This window comes from Dermacentor albipictus, unplaced genomic scaffold (genome assembly GCF_038994185.2).
Source record: "Dermacentor albipictus isolate Rhodes 1998 colony unplaced genomic scaffold, USDA_Dalb.pri_finalv2 scaffold_15, whole genome shotgun sequence".
Classification (NCBI taxonomy): Eukaryota; Metazoa; Arthropoda; class Arachnida; order Ixodida; family Ixodidae; genus Dermacentor; species Dermacentor albipictus.
Window position 1 is genome coordinate 15,137,841 of NW_027225569.1, and position 17,671 is coordinate 15,155,511.

The window sequence follows — 17,671 nt, forward strand, 5'->3', positions numbered from 1 at the left end:
GACACTCGAAATGCGGAACCGGCAATTCAACCGCGGTACAAGCTCTACCCACTACGCCGGAGTTCAGTCACTCGCCGCCGACGACCTACGCTCGACTATCCGAGCTGTCGTGCGGGAGGAGCTACAAAAGCTGTTCCCATCATCACAGCCTCAAGTGGCTTCGATTGCCGACGCCGTGCGTGAGGAGCTCCAACAACAACTTGGAGTAGCCCCTGAATCGCCGCAGCGTGAGCCGCAAGCGATGACCTACGCCGCCGTCGCACGCCGTCAAGGACCCCCTCCGCGACCGCGCCAGGGCCCTGTCACGCCACAGTTTCGTCGTCCGCCACCGCCGCCGCCAGCACGACCACCCGTCGCCCAGCGCACCTACGCGAGGAAGACGGACATCTGGCGTGCTCCTGACCACCGCCCGCTCTGCTACCACTGCGGAGAAGCGGGTCACGTCTACCGACGATGTCCGTACCGGGAGATGGGACTGCGAGGTTTCGCCGTCAACGCGCCGCGTCCACAGCTTGGCGAGCGCCCACGTGACATCGCCGATTACCTCGCCGCTACTCAGTGGAGCCCTCGACGGCCGTCCCGTTCGCCATCACCAGGCCGCTACCTGTCACCGCAGCGCCGACCATACACTGGCCCAGCCCGGGGCCGGTCAGCGAGCCCATACCCGGAAAACTAAAAGCAGCAACCGATGGAGGTGCGATTGCTGTTCGTCGAACTGACGAAGATCCTCCGCCGCCGACGAAGACGACGAAGAAACCATCTCGACGACCTAATGACGACACGCCGCCGTCCCGACGAAGTCTGGAAGCCAAAACTACACCGACGAAAGACGACTTGACGACGCGACGTTCCAACTTCATTTCAACACGACGCAGCCGTGATCCAACGCCAAGACCTAACTGCAATGCCAGACAAAGAACAACCGACCTCGACGTGCTTCTCGACGGCCACGCAGTCACTGCCTTAGTCGACACAGGGGCCGATTACTCCGTAATGAGTGGACACATCGCCGCCCAGTTGAAGAAAGTGAAGACCGCATGGGAAGGCCCTCAGATTCGCACCGCTGGAGGACACGTCATCACGCCGACTGGGATCTGCACGGCAAGAATAACCATTCATGACCGGACTTACCCTGCCACCTTCGTTATCCTCCAACAGTGTTCACGAGACGTCATTCTCGGTATGGACTTCCTGGACCAACACGGCGCAATCATCAACCTCAAGTCGAAGTCAGTAACGCTGTCGGAAAATAAAGCAATGCCGCCGGAGAGCCCTCGTAGTCACCACGCCTTGAGTGTGCTTGAAGATCAAGTGAGCATCCCGCCTCGCTGCAGCATTGTTATTTCAGTCTGCACCGAAACACCCGCTGACGTAGAAGGCGTCATCGAGGGCGACCAACGTCTACTGCTAGACCATGAAATTTGCGTCGCAAGAGGGATCGCTCGACTGCATGGAGGGAAAACTGAAGTGTTGCTGACAAACTTCAGCCAGGAGTTCAAACACTTCAACAAGGGCACGACGATCGCGTACATCGAGGAAATTCTGGAAACAAGTAATGCGTTTGTCCTATCGGATTCCGCCGCATCTACCCCGACGACCATGGTTCCCGAACCAGACTACGACATTAATCCAAATCTCCCTATGATTAAGCAACAGCAGCTCAGAAGTCTGCTCCGACGATACAAAGGCTGCTTTTCGACGTCATCGAGGATTCGGCAAACACCAGTCGCCAAGCATCGCATAATCACCGAGGAATGCGCTCGACCACTCCGTCAGAGCCCTTACCGAGTTTCGGCGCGAGAACGTGAAGCTATAAGAGAACAAGTCGACGAAATGCTGCGCGACGACATCATCCAGCCATCGAAAAGCCCGTGGGCATCCCCTGTTGTTCTGGTAAAGAAAAAGGACGGAACCCTACGTTTCCGCGTCGATTATCGGCGTCTGAACAAGATTACGAAGAAGGACGTATACTCCCTCCCACGGATAGACGACGCATTGGATCGGCTCTGCAACGCTAAATACTTCTCGTCCATGGATCTCAAGTCTGGCTATTGGCAAATAGAAGTCGACGAAAGAGATCGCGAAAAGACCGCCTTCATCACCCCAGACGGCCTCTACGAGTTCAAGGTTATGCCATTCGGGCTGTGCTCGGCGCCTGCAACGTTCCAGCGCGTGATGGACACGGTTTTAGCAGGATTGAAGTGGCAGACCTGTCTCGTATACTTGGATGACGTCGTCGTCTTCGCCGAAAATTTCGACGTTCACCTTAGGCGGCTGGCAACAGTACTAGAGGCCATCAGGACATCAGGACTTACTCTGAAGCCGGAAAAGTGCCGCTTCGCTTACGAGGAGCTTCTATTTTTAGGCCACGTCATCAGCAAATCTGGAGTCCGCCCCGACCCGCAGAAGACAGCTGCCATAGCAAAGTTCCCACAGCCCATCGACAAGAAGGCAGTGCGTAGATTTCTTGGCATGTGCGCCTACTACAGGCGATTTGTCAAGAACTTTTCACGCATCGCTGAGCCGCTGACGCAGCTAACTAAATGTGACGTCGAGTTCAAGTGGGAAACGCCGCAGGCCGAGGCATTTCAAGAACTCAAACGACGCATGCAGTCGCCGCCCGTACTTGCGCACTTCGACGAGAACGCCGATACCGAAATCCACACTGACGCCAGTAGCCTAGGCCTCGGCGCCGTCCTGGTCCAGAGAAAAGATGGACATGAACACGTGATAGCTTACGCTAGCCGGTCGTTGTCAAAAGCGGAAGGCAATTATTCTACAACCGAAAAGGAATGCCTCGCCATCGTTTGGGCTACAGTGAAATTTCGCCCTTACCTATATGGCAGGCCATTCAAAGTCGTCAGCGACCATCGCGCCTTGTGCTGGCTAGCGAATTTAAAGAATCCCTCAGGCCGGCTAGCACGGTGGAGCCTCAGACTACAAGAATACGACATCACTGTAACATACAAGTCCGGACGAAAACACTAAGACGCCGATTGCCTATCACGCGCCCCCATTGACCCGCCGCCGCAAGATGACGAGGATGACGACGCCTTCCTTGGTATAATACGCGCGGAAGACTTCGCCGAACAACAACGAGCGGACCCGGAACTTAAAGGCCTCGTCGATTATTTGGAAGGGCACACCGACGTTGTCCCCAGGGCATTTAAGCGCGGATTATCTTCCTTCACGCTTCAAGACAGTCTACTCGTGAAGAAGAACTTCTCACCAGTCCGCGCCAATTACCTTCTTGTTGTCCCGTCAGGACTTCGTCCAGAAGTATTGCACGCCCTACATGACGATCCGACCGCTGGACACCTCGGTTTTTCCCGGACACTATCGAGGATTCAAGAAAAGTATTATTGGCCGCGCCTGACCGCCGACGTCGCCCGTTATGTCAGAACATGCCGAGACTGTCAGCGACGCAAGACACCGCCGACAAGGCCAGCCGGATTACTACAGCCAATCGAGCCTCCTTGCCGACCATTCCAGCAGATCGGGATGGACTTGCTGGGACCCTTTCCGACGTCAACAACCGAAAATAAGTGGATCGTCGTGGCGACAGACTACCTCACCCGCTTCGCTGAAACTAAAGCACTGCCGAAAGGTAGCGCAGCCGAAGTGGCGAAATTCTTTGTCGAAAACATCCTGCTTCGACATGCCGCCCCAAAGTCCTCATCACCGACAGAGGAACGGCCTTTACAGCGGAGCTTACCCAAGCCATTCTGAAATACAGTCATACAAGGCACAGGAGGACCACGGCCTACCACCCGCAGACGAATGGCCTTACGGAGCGGCTGAATAAGACCCTCGCCGACATGCTAGCGATGTACGTCGACGTCGAACACAAGACCTGGAATGCCGTCCTGCCGTACGTAACATTCGCTTACAACACGGCGGTGCAAGAAACAACACAGATCACGCCGTTTAAGCTGGTTTACGGCAGGAACCCGACCACGACGCTCGACGCCATGCTGCCCCACATCACTGACGGAGAATGTTGACGTCGCTAGCTATCTCCAGCGCGCCGAAGAAGCCCGACAGCTCGCCCGCCTACGGATCAAGACCCAGCAGCGTACCGACAGCCGACACTACAACCTCCGAAGACGCTTCGTCGAGTACCAGCCCGGCGACCGTGTTTGGGTATGGACCCCGATACGCCGGCGAGGACTCAGTGAGAAGCTGCTGCGACGCTATTTCGGACCCTACAAGGTCATCCGACGTATTGGCGCACTAGACTATGAGGTCGTGCCAGACGGCATTTCGCACTCACAGCGGCGCCGCGCACGATCTGAAGTGGTCCACGTGGTGCGCCTTAAACCATTTTACGGACGCTGATGAACTTCCTTAGTTTGTTGTTTTCCTTGCTACGAGTGCTTTTCTTTGTTACTTTCGTTTGTTTGGAGCATCGGGTCGATGCTTTTTAAGAGGGGGGTAATGACACGTGTACTTATCTTTATCGCGCAACCACGTTTCGCCGCTTAACAACTGTAATCGCAGAGCGAGGGACGCGCCTGCATGTATCCGACGTTTCTGGAAAGTTATCGACGCTTCTATCCGCGTGTCTGTTGTCGCCGAACCTTGTGTTATCAGATTTCATCGCGTGACACGAATGGTGTAGAACTTTGTGGAAGACACGCGGGTCCCATCAGTTAATCTGGAACATTCGACGACTGATCTATAAAAGCCGACGCGCTTGACCCGCTGATCAGATTTTCGACGATCGCCGAGCGTGTTCGCCGCTTTCGTTGTGCTATAAGTGTAGCCTGTTTTGTGGGCACAGGTTTGCCCAATAAAAGCTAGTTTTGTATCCCACCGTACTGCTTCTTTCTTCACCGTCACTACCACGTGACAATATGAAACAAGCAAGAATTAAGGCCGGGAATAGTGCTAGTAGACAGCCATAGCACATATAGTTGACGTTCTTTACCTTTGCGGCCCCCATCTGTTATGGAAAGCTTTGCTTTTTGTAAGCAATGAATTGTTTCGTAAATTTATATACATGTCTTCATGTGAAACAAAGAGGGTATCTGCCGTGAATGACCCATCTTAGTATCTTCAATAGATTGCTTCACTTTTTTGAGCAGTGCATTGTGTCATAAATTTATATACATGTCTCCACCTATAACAAAGAGGTTATCTACCAAACACCTGTGCCAATTACTGCCTATGAAGCTGTAGTCATAAAGATATGTGCACTCTTGCTACGTCAAAAGACATCCGATAGTACGCTGACATCCTTACGTAACGTTGTCTTCGTTTTTGAAATGGTACTGCGCGTATGCTGGTGTCGATCAAAGAAACATGATTAAAATATGTGTAGCTCATGATTTTACTCCGAAATGTTCTTTTTTTTTGCCAACCGATCAAGAAGAGCCGCTGTGGTTTACGATGTGCGCCTGCCCATTTTCTGTGCAATAACCTGTAGCGGCAGGCATACCTTTCACCGGAACCTGTATCGTATTGTAAGGCAGCGTCTGTGTACAGTCATTTTATTCGAGTTCTCGCGCCTCTATAATTCTCTGTGTTGTCGGTGTTACCTGCTCACCCATTTGGTGTGCGTGGGGATTGGTCTGGCTTCCATAGCCCTTTTTTCCGTCCGAGACCTGGAGGGAGGCTTCTCAGCTTCTGCAGGTGCAGGTTCGTGCCATGCAATCTAGATAGCAGTCGCTGGTCATTCCAGGTACTCTTCAGCCTCGATTCATTTGCGTTTACGGACGGCGGTACAATTTGGCGCCGCCATACTGAGGGAGGCTAGGCGTCTTCTTTGAATCACATCTCGTCGTCTGCACCTGTGCGCCTGTGCAGAGTAGCAGCATGGTGGCACCCTAGCAATGATCGATTCCTAACTGTTATTCGGCCTAGTTGGAACATATTCATATTTATACTTTTTGTGCGCAAAAAAACAGGGACGAAGAATAGGGCCAACACAAGGACGAGCGCTTTCTAACAACTGGTTTTATTTTTGAAGAACTACTAACTTAAATACCCACGGAACTACGCGATCTAGTCAACAGAGCACGCCTACAGCGCATATGATACCCGCTGATCTGCGCCATCAAGTCAAAAGAGCAACGTCAATATTACGTATAACACTTGTGATAAAAAAGACGTGGACAAAAGCCACCCAGTAATACTAAAAGCAGCAAAGTGCATAAAAATAACCACTTACAATAAAATGCATTAACGATGTGATGATAGAAGCGAATTTTCTTTATCTGCATCAGCCATCCTTCTGTTTCATTGTTAAAATTCGCTTCTATCATCACATCTTTAACGCATTTTATTGTAAGTGGTTGTTTTTATGCGCTTTGCTGCTTTTAGTATGACTGGGTGGCTTTTGTCCACGTCTTTTTTATCACAAGTGTTATATGTAATATTGACGTTGCTCTTTTGACTTGATGGCGCAGATCAGCGGGTATCGTATGCGCTGTAGGCGTGCTCTGTTGACTAGATCGCGCAGTTCTGTGGGTATTTAAGTAAGTAGTTCTTCAAAAATAAAACCAGTTGTTAGAAAGCGCTCGTCCTTGTGTTGCCCCTATTCTTCGTCCCTGTTTGTTTGCGCACAAAAAGTTTAAATATTGGATCGATTCTAATGCATGGGCGTCATGAGGAGCTTTTCCTCTGGACTTGGTTATATTAACTATGTGGCTAAACGTTTCAGCCTACCCAGTGTGATAACCACCGCAGTAGCTTTCTAGCTAGGGAGTTGCACTATTGACCTTTCCAGCTGTATTCACGTAATTTCCGTTTAATCTAACGTTCATAGAGTGACCCGTTTCCCCAATATATTCTTTTTGTTCTTACGCAAGAAACATGGAAGCATATAAATCGCATCGGAACTAGTACAAGTAAAGCTAGTTTTCGCTTGGTGTGTATAACTATTTGTCGGGCTTTTAATTTTAATGTCAGTTTGAACGTGCCTGCAGGTCTTGCGCCTGGGGCCAGAATATGGTTTTTTATTACGGGGAAATTATGTTGAATAACTCTGGCGTGCACTAACCTGTCTTTAAAGTTTCCGTTACGGAAATTGGTCCCCCTTGGTACCACTGGGAACGCTTTTATCGGATGTTCCTTACTTGATAATATTGGATAGTATCTTCGTACGATGTTGTTTATGTTTGAGAGGGCATTAGAATATATTGTTCTAAAGGCTGGTGCTCTACAAGATTCTCGTGTAGGCGGTTGGTTATCTAATTCCGACTGCCTCGCCAATGTCGACACGACCTCATAAGCTCTGCCGCGTAGAACCTGTGGAGTGTTTCTTTCTGCTAGCGTAGATTTAACGTCATTCAGGTGGGGTATATAATGGTTGTCTTCGTTGCAGATTATACTTATTCGTTTCTCTTGTCGCAAAAAAGTTCTTTGCATCCAGTGCCGCGGCTCATGACTGTTGTAGTCTGAATATTGCTGCCTATCCGTAGGCTTCCAGTAAAATTCCGCCTGTGTTCCGATTGCGCCTATATAAGGCCAAATAAAAACAAGCAGGGCGTCTCAATGCACTGGCTTACCCGCGAGGCGCTCATAATTTGAAGGACCACTCAGCGGTTCCCAATTGGACGTTGATGCTTTCGCATTCACAACACACAAGTGCGTAGGTGTCTTCAAATTTTTTCACATATTTCTTGATTTAGGGTACGACTTCCTCTTAAAATGATACCAAGCAATTACTTACATCATCATTAAAGATAGAAAATCTCGATTTCTCTGTGCAAAACTCAAGACCTAGATGACGTGCTGCATAGCCACCAGTATTCGTAAATATCTGGTAATTTCTAGTTTTGTTCGAGAGTAGCATTATGTCTTTCGCTAACATCAGCCAGGGACCTTCTGTGTCACATTTTGCCCATTACGGATGCAAGATAAATGGACACCTAATTCAATGCTTTCCAGTAGTCTTTATTTGCCCTTAACGTAACGTGTCATTACCTATGGAGACAAGTCATCTTTCATTCAGACCTCGGTAAGTTTCCACTTATTTCCTTTTCCGGCTTTCCCATACAATTTGTACAATGTTTTTCATTATATCTCCCTCAACAGCTGTGCCAAATTGTGCTCTTTGGCCTCGTTCTTTAGGCTATCCCATAGCGATTCCCCGTCTATGTTGTCGCAAGCGTTCTGCATATTTGAAGTGCTATTTAAAAGGTTCTGTGCGGAGCTATTGATATCTGTATGCATTGGTTTCAATACTATATTACATATTTCTATGTTTATTCAACTTGTGACATTAAAATAATATATTTTTATACGACTCTACTTTCCCTGTACAAAATGCTTTATAGTCGCCGTGTTCTTGTCCAGTTCGCCGTAGGGGCTGAACCAAATTATTTCTTGAAGGAAAAGGCAACGGAAAATAATATGGTGGCCTTTGCGGCAGAATAATGTTGCTGCCGCACTAATTGAGTTCGCAGGCGCAGTAATCATAGAAGTCTCCTCTCTTTTTTTCTGCTTTGAAAACAAGTGGCGTGACATTCTTCGTTTTTCACACTGCAAGTAATGAAACGAAAGTGTTAAGCAACAAAATACATACAGCTAAATAAAATAATTTTATGGTAATACGCTATGATACGTGGTAGAAGGAACGTCAAATTTGTTATAACGGCCGGACTGGATTGGGCTTCACAACCGATGCCATCATCTCCAATGGCTAGGACGCGGCACACTGACAGATTCCATGCCAATAGTTTTGTAAGGGGCATGAGGGGACAGTATTAGTGTAAGGGCCGCCCCAGCACAGTCATCATTCGAATTGCCAGCAACGGTAATATTTAGACGAGCTTGTATTACACCAGAACAAAATCATGGTAGGCACGCAGTAAATACAAGAGAAAACGAAACAAATATTAAGGGCAACATGATTTCAAAGCAAGCCGTACTGACCACGGACGCCTAAAATGTATAGGACCCGTCGCATCTGCAGAAAGGGCAAACGAAACGAAAAAAGAAACACCGCAAGAAAAAATCCATGGTAAACAGCGCAGGCAGCAATATTCAACAATAGAAGACACCATCGCTCAACCAAGACATACCATGCTTCCAGAAATTTTATCTGACTGCACGAATGGTGGCAGCTTTGGGCGCTTGCAGTGTGTAGTCTGTTTACGTCCGTGCATATTGCGCTACCCTCAATTCGCCATTGAAATGGCAGATCACGTAGAGCAGACGATAAGAAATCGAGTCCAGTATTAAAAGCATTAACATTACACTTGCCTGCCCATCATCTTCCTTGCCCGATAGCTACTATACATCCTCGTCTCTACCATTTAACTAAGGTGTAAATGTTTCGCTAGTAATGTAAGCCCTTTTGAAATCAGCGCTAAGACGACCGCAAGACGGAGAATACAGGACACAGAACCTCGTCACGTGCCCTCTTCTTTCTGCTGCCATCGTTTCTACTGCAGATTTCAAATGATACCACTCTGCTTGTCCTATCGTCACAGCAAGCAACCAATGAATCGCTGTCATACAAGGTAATGTGTGCGATGTTCGACTTCTCGCGTCATTTACTAGCGGGGTGTGAAACACCTTTTGAGATGGCTGGTGTACACGTAATCGCGCACCAGGCTTTGTACCTTGGGGCTCTTCGCTTTGGCGTTGTGATATGCCCCACCACGAAGTGCGATGTTCATTATGCCTTCTTTTAATCGGTGTGTTCGGATGTCACGCCGAGAAGGCTTGGTTGGACCTGTACTGAATTTTTTTTTTACATTCGCACACACGGGACGACACCCCCTGGAATCGGAAGGTGGTGTTTCTCGCTAAAATTGAGACATAGCCGGTCATTCCATGGTGAGTAGGGCTCTTCCCATGCTAGCTTCTCTTCTTTACGAGAGATATTTCGCTCGCATGGAATGTCTCCTTTGTGCTGTTTCTCTTGGCCCAACATAGCCACGCGCAACATTTAGAGTTGTGTCTAGATGAAGCATTCGAAATGCTTTGCAGAAGTGCAGTTTCCCAGTGCGCGGCTGCCCTGCTTGTGCAATAATCTAGGGACCGACCATAAGAATCGCTTTACACATACATTTTTTTTTTCATTCTCAGATGAAGAAAGACGGCCCCTGGAATCGGGTGAGGGAGTTTCTCGCCATAACTGCGACTAAGCCAGCCTTTCTGTGCTGAGCCGGGCACTGCCCGTGCTAGCTCCTTTTCTTTAAGAGAGATATTTTGCTCGCATCGAGTGTCTTCTGTTTCTCTTGACCCAACATACACGCGCGCAACATTTAGAGTCGTGTCCGGGATGAAGCATCCGAAATGCTTTGCAGTTTAACACAGCGTCCCAAAGCATGAGCTATCTTGAGATGAGAATGGGACATACTCATAGCTCCCACTCGTCACACAAGGAAGAAAATCATAAATTCCAGTGGCCGAACGGAAGCTACAGCGCACACAACTGCACCAGCTCGTGCTATGTGGGACGTCACGTGGTGTCACAGAAGTGTGATGCAGTTGAACGCCTTTCCAACGGAGTGCTTGGGGCGCCCGGAATCTTTCGTTATGCCGGTCACTTCATTGTAACGGTCGCGCAGTGCACAACTCACACAAGAACAGGGACAGAGTTATTCCTTCGTTTTATAAGTCATCCTGTTCTAGAGATGTTCGTTATAGATGTGCTAGGCTGTAGTTGGCGTAGGCATGAGTAATGCATGCGTGATGTTTGAACATCGCGTTGCTATGCCTGCAGCATCAGCGGTTCGAACCGACCATCTATGCAATGGTACGGGATATGAATTCCACTGATATTGGTGCCAAATAAAAGACGCACAATCCTACGAGTTATCGCTCATACACATGCGTCCACTCTGGTAACCATTGTAGTCTTCTGACAAATACATTGTTATGGTGTGATTATCGAGACAATCGGAACCGCCTTTTTGAACAGCTTTCAAAGCAGCGAAAGCTTCTATATATCTCCTACGCAAAGGCTGCAAAGGCTGTAGTCTTTATGTGTCTTCCTTTGTGAGTGTTCCATTGCGGCAAAACGTGTCTTTTAGCAAGCACCAACTAGGCCAACAAGCAGTTCTGTTGCAACATATTTCTAGTACAGCCGGCCTGTCTTCTTGTGCACGTTTTCCGAACTCGTTTCCTAGCGTCGACACAATCGCCAGTTATATCGTCGCAATGACATGCCATGCAAGATACATCGCATTCTGTGTGAAGAAAGGACTGACACCGTGTGAAGTGAGTGCCCTTTTTGGTCAGTAACACCTGTGTAACTTTTTAATCACAGTAACAACCTGTGCAAAATACTACGTTCTGAATTTTGGAGACAAGTACGTTTGCTCAATGATTGGCTTCGTATAGTCCATTTTAACAAAGATACTGCTTGGCTAGCAGAGAGGAAGCTGAAGACATCTAGACGCGTCATCCATCATATGACGGAGTACTGGTGGAACCAAGCCCTAGGGCAGCTCCGCAAAGCCTATGGTGGAACGAAGACAACAGTAGCAACAAGCAACCTGGTGCTGCTGGGAACTTCCAGCATTCCTGAGGATGCCACAAATCGCCATGATCTTATCGCTAAATCTATAATAATAAACCTGGGCGAATAAAAACCGTCAACCGGAAAGGGGCCGCCAAGTTCCTACCTGCCATATTTGTGATGCTCAAATTTTGTGAAAATGTTATGCGAGAGCTAGCACTTGCACGAGCAGGTACGATTGGAGAAGGTGCCTATACCGAAGCCAAGGGGAGGGTTCCGCGGCCTTTCGAGAAGGCAGGTGGAGTTTCCAAATACGAGAAAGCTTGCGTAGCCTTATTTATAGCATTACGATACGATCGAAGCAATGAAGTTTCAGTATAATCAGATAGGGGGGATGTTCCTACTAGGTGGTGGCAGCTGCGCCTTAATTCCAAGTCTAACAATAACTACTTTTCATTTTTGATACTTCCTTTAAACATACTTGCCCGATTTCCACATCACTGCACATCACACCACAGCGTATCTAGCAGCAGAGCGAGACAACCCTTCGAAAATTCAAATATGTTTAATAAGTTCGCTTGCTGCGGTACCTAGCAAAGAATAAATCATGGTATTCCACAGGGCTGTATATATAGGTGCCCATAAATACGACTAAGCCTTGCTCACGCTTGCAAGACTTACAGGATACCTGAATTAGCCGCCGGCATTGGTAAACAGGAACATGCTGGGGATAGCATAAGCTGTGGTGAACATCTCAGCCGGATTTTGTACCCGTGCGCCACGCGCGGGGGCAGTTCAGTCACCTTTTTTCTCGTTGAAGCGTGGGAAATGTCGAGCAGGGAACGGTCAGATTCGGGGTCAGTGGTGGAAACCTTTACAGTCAGCTCTACCGGGAAAACTTTGAATAGCGAATTAACATCAAATCGGACCATGATGTCATCATGAATAGGAACAACGCGTCGTACATATTCAATGAAATCGCCATAGTTCAACACGTGGACGCCGCCTTTTCGAACACCTGCCTAAATAATCTGGCGTAGGAAACCAGAAATCTCTTACAGAAGTGAAAGTGTACTGGGTCGCATAGTAACACCTTGCTTTCGTATCTTTGGTAGGACATAAAGTGCAGGAGCTGATTCGTTGTAGCAAAGCCGTCAGTAATTAAGTGTATGGGCTAGGGCGGGACCTAACGGAAGGCGTCAGTTCAATGCTGCAGTTTTCCTACGGAATCAAGCGTCAGGCCAGTTTAGGTGGTGGCGTCACTAACCAGTTTGAGCGTCGTCTTGGTGCAGTTGCCATAATGGAACAAAACAGTTGCGTTTCCTTTATCAGCCGGATAGCCTCAGGTTCGTCTAGCGACTGAGCGGAGTTTGAAGAAGCGTTTCGAAGCCTAGAAAGTACATTATTAAAAGGCGTACCAGTTGAAAAAACATTCTAGAAAAGTAATAGGCCTTCGCTTGTAGATAGTTGGTTTTAAAGTTCTTGTGTTTCCACAAAAAAAAGCCAAGTTCCATATATGGCAAGCATGGAGGTCATGCGTGAAGATTGCGGGGAGCTTCTCAAGGTAGACGAGGAGAACGATGAGGATGGCGTGGAAATTGAGTCAACAGGGAGACGCTGTGATCTCGATGCTAGGCTTAAGAAAATGGAGGATGTCCAGGATGAGCTTGTGAAGCGGATCGAAGAGTTTAAAGGGCCCCTGAAACGGTTCGGACAAATTTTGTAGGCGCGTAGGGTACAGCTTAAGTAGAACATTCGCACCACAATTTAAGTGAAGCGTTACGTATTAATGGAGCTGCAAGCGATTAGAAGTTACCCTCCTCCCTAGCTATGCTTTTCCTCCTCAACTCGCTCGCCGAGCGAGCGGCGCTAAGCTCCGCCTTCACTGATTCAGCGTCACGATGCGACGTCACATCACTCACTTCCGGTTGTTTAGGAGCACGCCCCCTCCCGCGCGAGACCTCTCCGCTAGCCGCTTGGCCGTCGACCGAGAGCTATCGAAGCAGCGTGCCTTGCGAGCATTCTGTCGTAGCGCCGAACGTGTCCGGTACTCCGCTAAAAACAGGCAAGCTGGTCATTTCGGCAAATGACTGGAGGCATAAACTCAAGCTGATGAAAGAACTTTAGCGTAGACGTACGTGAGCAGCCTGATCGGTCTGCACGGTCCAGACACTTGCTGGCGCAGCGCTTAACCAGTCAAACAAAGCGCTAATATTGCTCTAACCAAGTGTAAAGCATTTTAAACATTTATAAATCAACCTGTTGATGATTACACTCCTGCGAAAAATACACATCAGCAGCAAAGAATACACTTCGTTGCTGCTACTGTGTATGGTTGAGCTCTGTGCCACCAGGTGGCTGCACCGTGCAGACCGTTCACATTTGCCCTTCTGCTCATCTCGTGGCTCATCCCTGCACAGTCAAGCGGCCAGACCCTGTCCCCTTGCGCTTGCGTTTGCCCTAATACTGGACTCGCGGTTTGCAGGTCGCTTGGTTTGCAGTCCACAAGGCAACAAAGTCGAATCATAGTGCTCGCGAAAAGACTGAGACCGACTCTGACCGCGGAGCTCTCGTCAAAGTGGAGTACGTTGTAACACAAGCAGACGACACTTGCTGTGTGCCGGAAGTGCTGAAGTGTACTAAAAAACTATTCTTGTGTATTCTCTTTAAGTTATTTTCTTTTTACAAAAACAAAGTAACTAACATTCCAACTATTACGAGCATCATTTGTTCACCATAAAGTTGGAAAAATTATCGACCACGCGCCCTGGTCAGCCAATCAGATAGCTCGCCCATGTGACGTAATATGGGTTATTTGCATCATATGGGTAGGGGCGGCTTAAAATTCCACCGAGCACTGCGCTGGGATCGGCAGCGATGGGTATTTTTAAAACCTTATAATAAATTACACGCTTTACGCAGAACACTTAGGTGCATCAATTAATGATCAGAAGAACCTACTCTAACGACTCAGTACGTTTGTAGAAAATCGCCAAAATCGTTTCAGGGTCCCTTTAAACATGAGCTCATTGTGTAGTGTGAATCACGGAAGACGGTAGAATAATGGCTACAAGAAGCAGGCGAAAAAGTTAACAGGACCGTCACCACGAAGAGAAATCGAAGTGATAATGGTACACCGGTTGTACCGGCAAAGTTCGTGGAATGCGAGGAAAATGCACCGTGGGCAGCTGGAAGGAGGGTTACCTATTTTGAACGTACCGCAAAAGGAAAGCGGGAATGCGAGTGTCAATGCCCGATGTCAAATCCGAATCACGCGGAAACGGTTGACGAAGGCAAATAAGAAGAGGCCTCATCAATAGGAAAGATTGAAAAGGTAATTATCGCTCGCGGCTCTATTCTGTCTACTTGAGCAGAGGTAGTTGTGGAGTGTGTAAAAGGCAAGAAAGGACTGGCAGTAGGGACTTTTATTGGGCGTACATTGGGTTAGGTGATAGAGCTAGCTAGAGAAAATGTTGCTGAAATGAACAGGGACAAAACCTTGTAGTAGTACCGGGCGACCTGAATGACGTGTAAAACAGGAAAATGGCGGGACTAAAACAGCGTTTGGCGAAAGGTGTAGACCTGAGCGTGATGTACCCTCTGCTGCTGATTGTGATGAGCAAAGTGCCGGAGTTCCGCTTACATGGCAACAACGTACCAAAACGTACCAAGAGCAGTTGGGCCACTAATCAGGAGATTTGGAAAGTGAGGTAAGTGAAAGGCTTCTAGGTTACAGAAGGCAATACTGAAGTGAAATGGTATGACGGCTTTCAAGGAAATGGAATGCACTTCACTCACCGGCTTTGACGAGAAGTGGGCAGGCGACTTGCTGGTCGTGCATTTGCTTTCTTCGTAAATTTGTTTTTTTAGGGGGGGGGCGGGGGGGGCGTGGGGGGCGCACAGGACGCCAGTGTAAGTAGTAATAAAGAAGGCGCCCTAAGGACAATAATGGCTTGCATCACCAGCAACAACAGAAAAATGAGAAAAAAAAGAAGTAAAAGAGCTCGACTTGCACCAGGTTACTCAGCGATGTAAGGCGGATGAACATAAGTGGTTAGGTGAGTGAGGAGCGTGTAAATAGACACTAAATAGTTGTGTATGTGATTACGGAAGCGCACGTTAGAGACCTACAAGAGCAACCAATGATTGACGATCGTGATTGGGCACGTTGTAAGAGAACAAATTGGGAAAGAAAGAGAGGGGGAGTCCGAATGTTTGTACATGCTCGAGCCAAATGCGAAGGACTAAACTCAAAATATAAAGATAATCTTTGGTTATCAGGCGCAGTCAGCCGAAAAACTTGTCTCGCCGAGACGTATTCATGTACGCGTAATATTGCCAAGAATAGTATCAGCAGTTAGTACATTGCCTAAGCGGTGATATTAAGTGTTTCGGGATTGATACCGGAGTTATCCTGTTGGTTGACAATAATGCTCACATACAGGATGTAGACGATTATACCGACAACAACGTGAGTTTTATGCTAGGTTGACGTGAGCAACGTAACCTCGTTATGATGAATGCGTGGCCAAAATGTGAGTGCCAGATCACGGGAGAAAGTGGATTCAGGCAATTCGCCATAGATTGCTCTCTGATGATGAAGTTTGTAGTACGTTGAGAGAAATTATTACTGACGAGGCAGGATGTAGCAGCATAGCGAGTAGAAAAAAACGCATAATTTTCAAAATGGGACGTGTTGCGATGAGAGCAAGAAATGAGGAATATCCAGTCCAAGTGTGAACGCTGAACTAACAAAAATAGTTGCGATAGTCGAGGAAAACTTCCCACATGGCGAAGAAATCAGTAGGAATATATTTAGCTTTGAAATCTAATGACGACAGAAATGAAGACAGAGACGAAGCATGCTTGCTGGAAACAAAAAAGACACCTAAAAGTTGACGGAACAGGGAGATACGGGAAGCCATCGACGAATGACAGAAAGTATCACGAGAGCATAGGGAGACCAAAAACGCACTGTTGCCCCAAGATGAAAGAGGCACTAAATGAGAAATATACCGGGAGAAAGAAAACTATGATTTGAACAGTGTTTCACACAAAAATAAAGGTTAAAGTGAAAGTTGCTTGTGAGAAATACAGGAGAAATAAAATGCAACACCTTGGATTTTTTGGAATAACATTAGCTTACTAGTGGAAAGTCGAGTGCAGTACATTAGCAAGACGAGCATGGCAACAAACTAGAAGGTGATGCCGGGTTAAATTTAATTTGAAAAATAACAGCCTAATTTTTTCAAGGCTATGGCGAGGTGGTTTGTGAGAAAAGTAAGAGAATGAGTGAGAAGCAGAAGGGAAAGGTGCCGGTGTTGGGAAATTTAAACTGGAAGAATGCTGAAGAGAAAATTCCCAAATGCACAATCACAGCTTCAGACGGGCTTCTTGTTCGGCTAATTAATAGGCTTGGCCCAAAAAGTGAAGAAGGTCTGTTGAAAGCGGTAGAAAATCAAGCTTACATTGTAGGCGAATACCCGACTGTTAGCGACGAAAGAGAAGGAAGTTAATCTATAGAGGTCGAAACAATAATCCCACATACCGACCGTTGACCACTAGATCGGTAATGTACACGTAGGCAATGCACTCGAGCAAATAAAAACTACAAGCATGGGAAAACCAAAATGGCGTAATGGGAGAACTACAGGATGGCTTGAAAATCGGTTGGCGTGTGCATGATAACTTATTTGTCCTCCATTGGTGCATTGATATATCTAGAGTGCAAAGACCATTACATATGGCTTTTTTCTACATTGCCGGAGCGTATGACAACGTTGACGGCTACAGTCTGTGATATATTCTGGAAGGATGATGTATATTTCACGACTGTATACAACTTTTGAGGGAGATTCAGTGAGAAAATACAGTTTGCTCTAAATTGTAAGAGATCAGAAGCAACTAGGAAGTTGATATCACGAATGGACTTAGACAGCCACGCTCTCCATTACCGCTGCTGTCCATGGTGCACATGGTAAAGATGCAGAGGACGCTAGAAGGATTCACTATCAATATTAGCCACCTATGTAAGCAAGCAGGAACAATAGTTGAGCAGCAGGTTTCAGCTTTATCCTCTGTGGACGATATTGTGCTGCTTCCTAGCAAGCAAAATGATATGCATCGTCGGGCTGATATCTGTAGACAAGAAGGTGAGAATTTAGGATTAAAATTTTATTTCCAAAAATCAGATTTTATGGTATTCAATGAAAACAGTCAATGGACAGTGTTAATACAGTGCAAGCAAATATG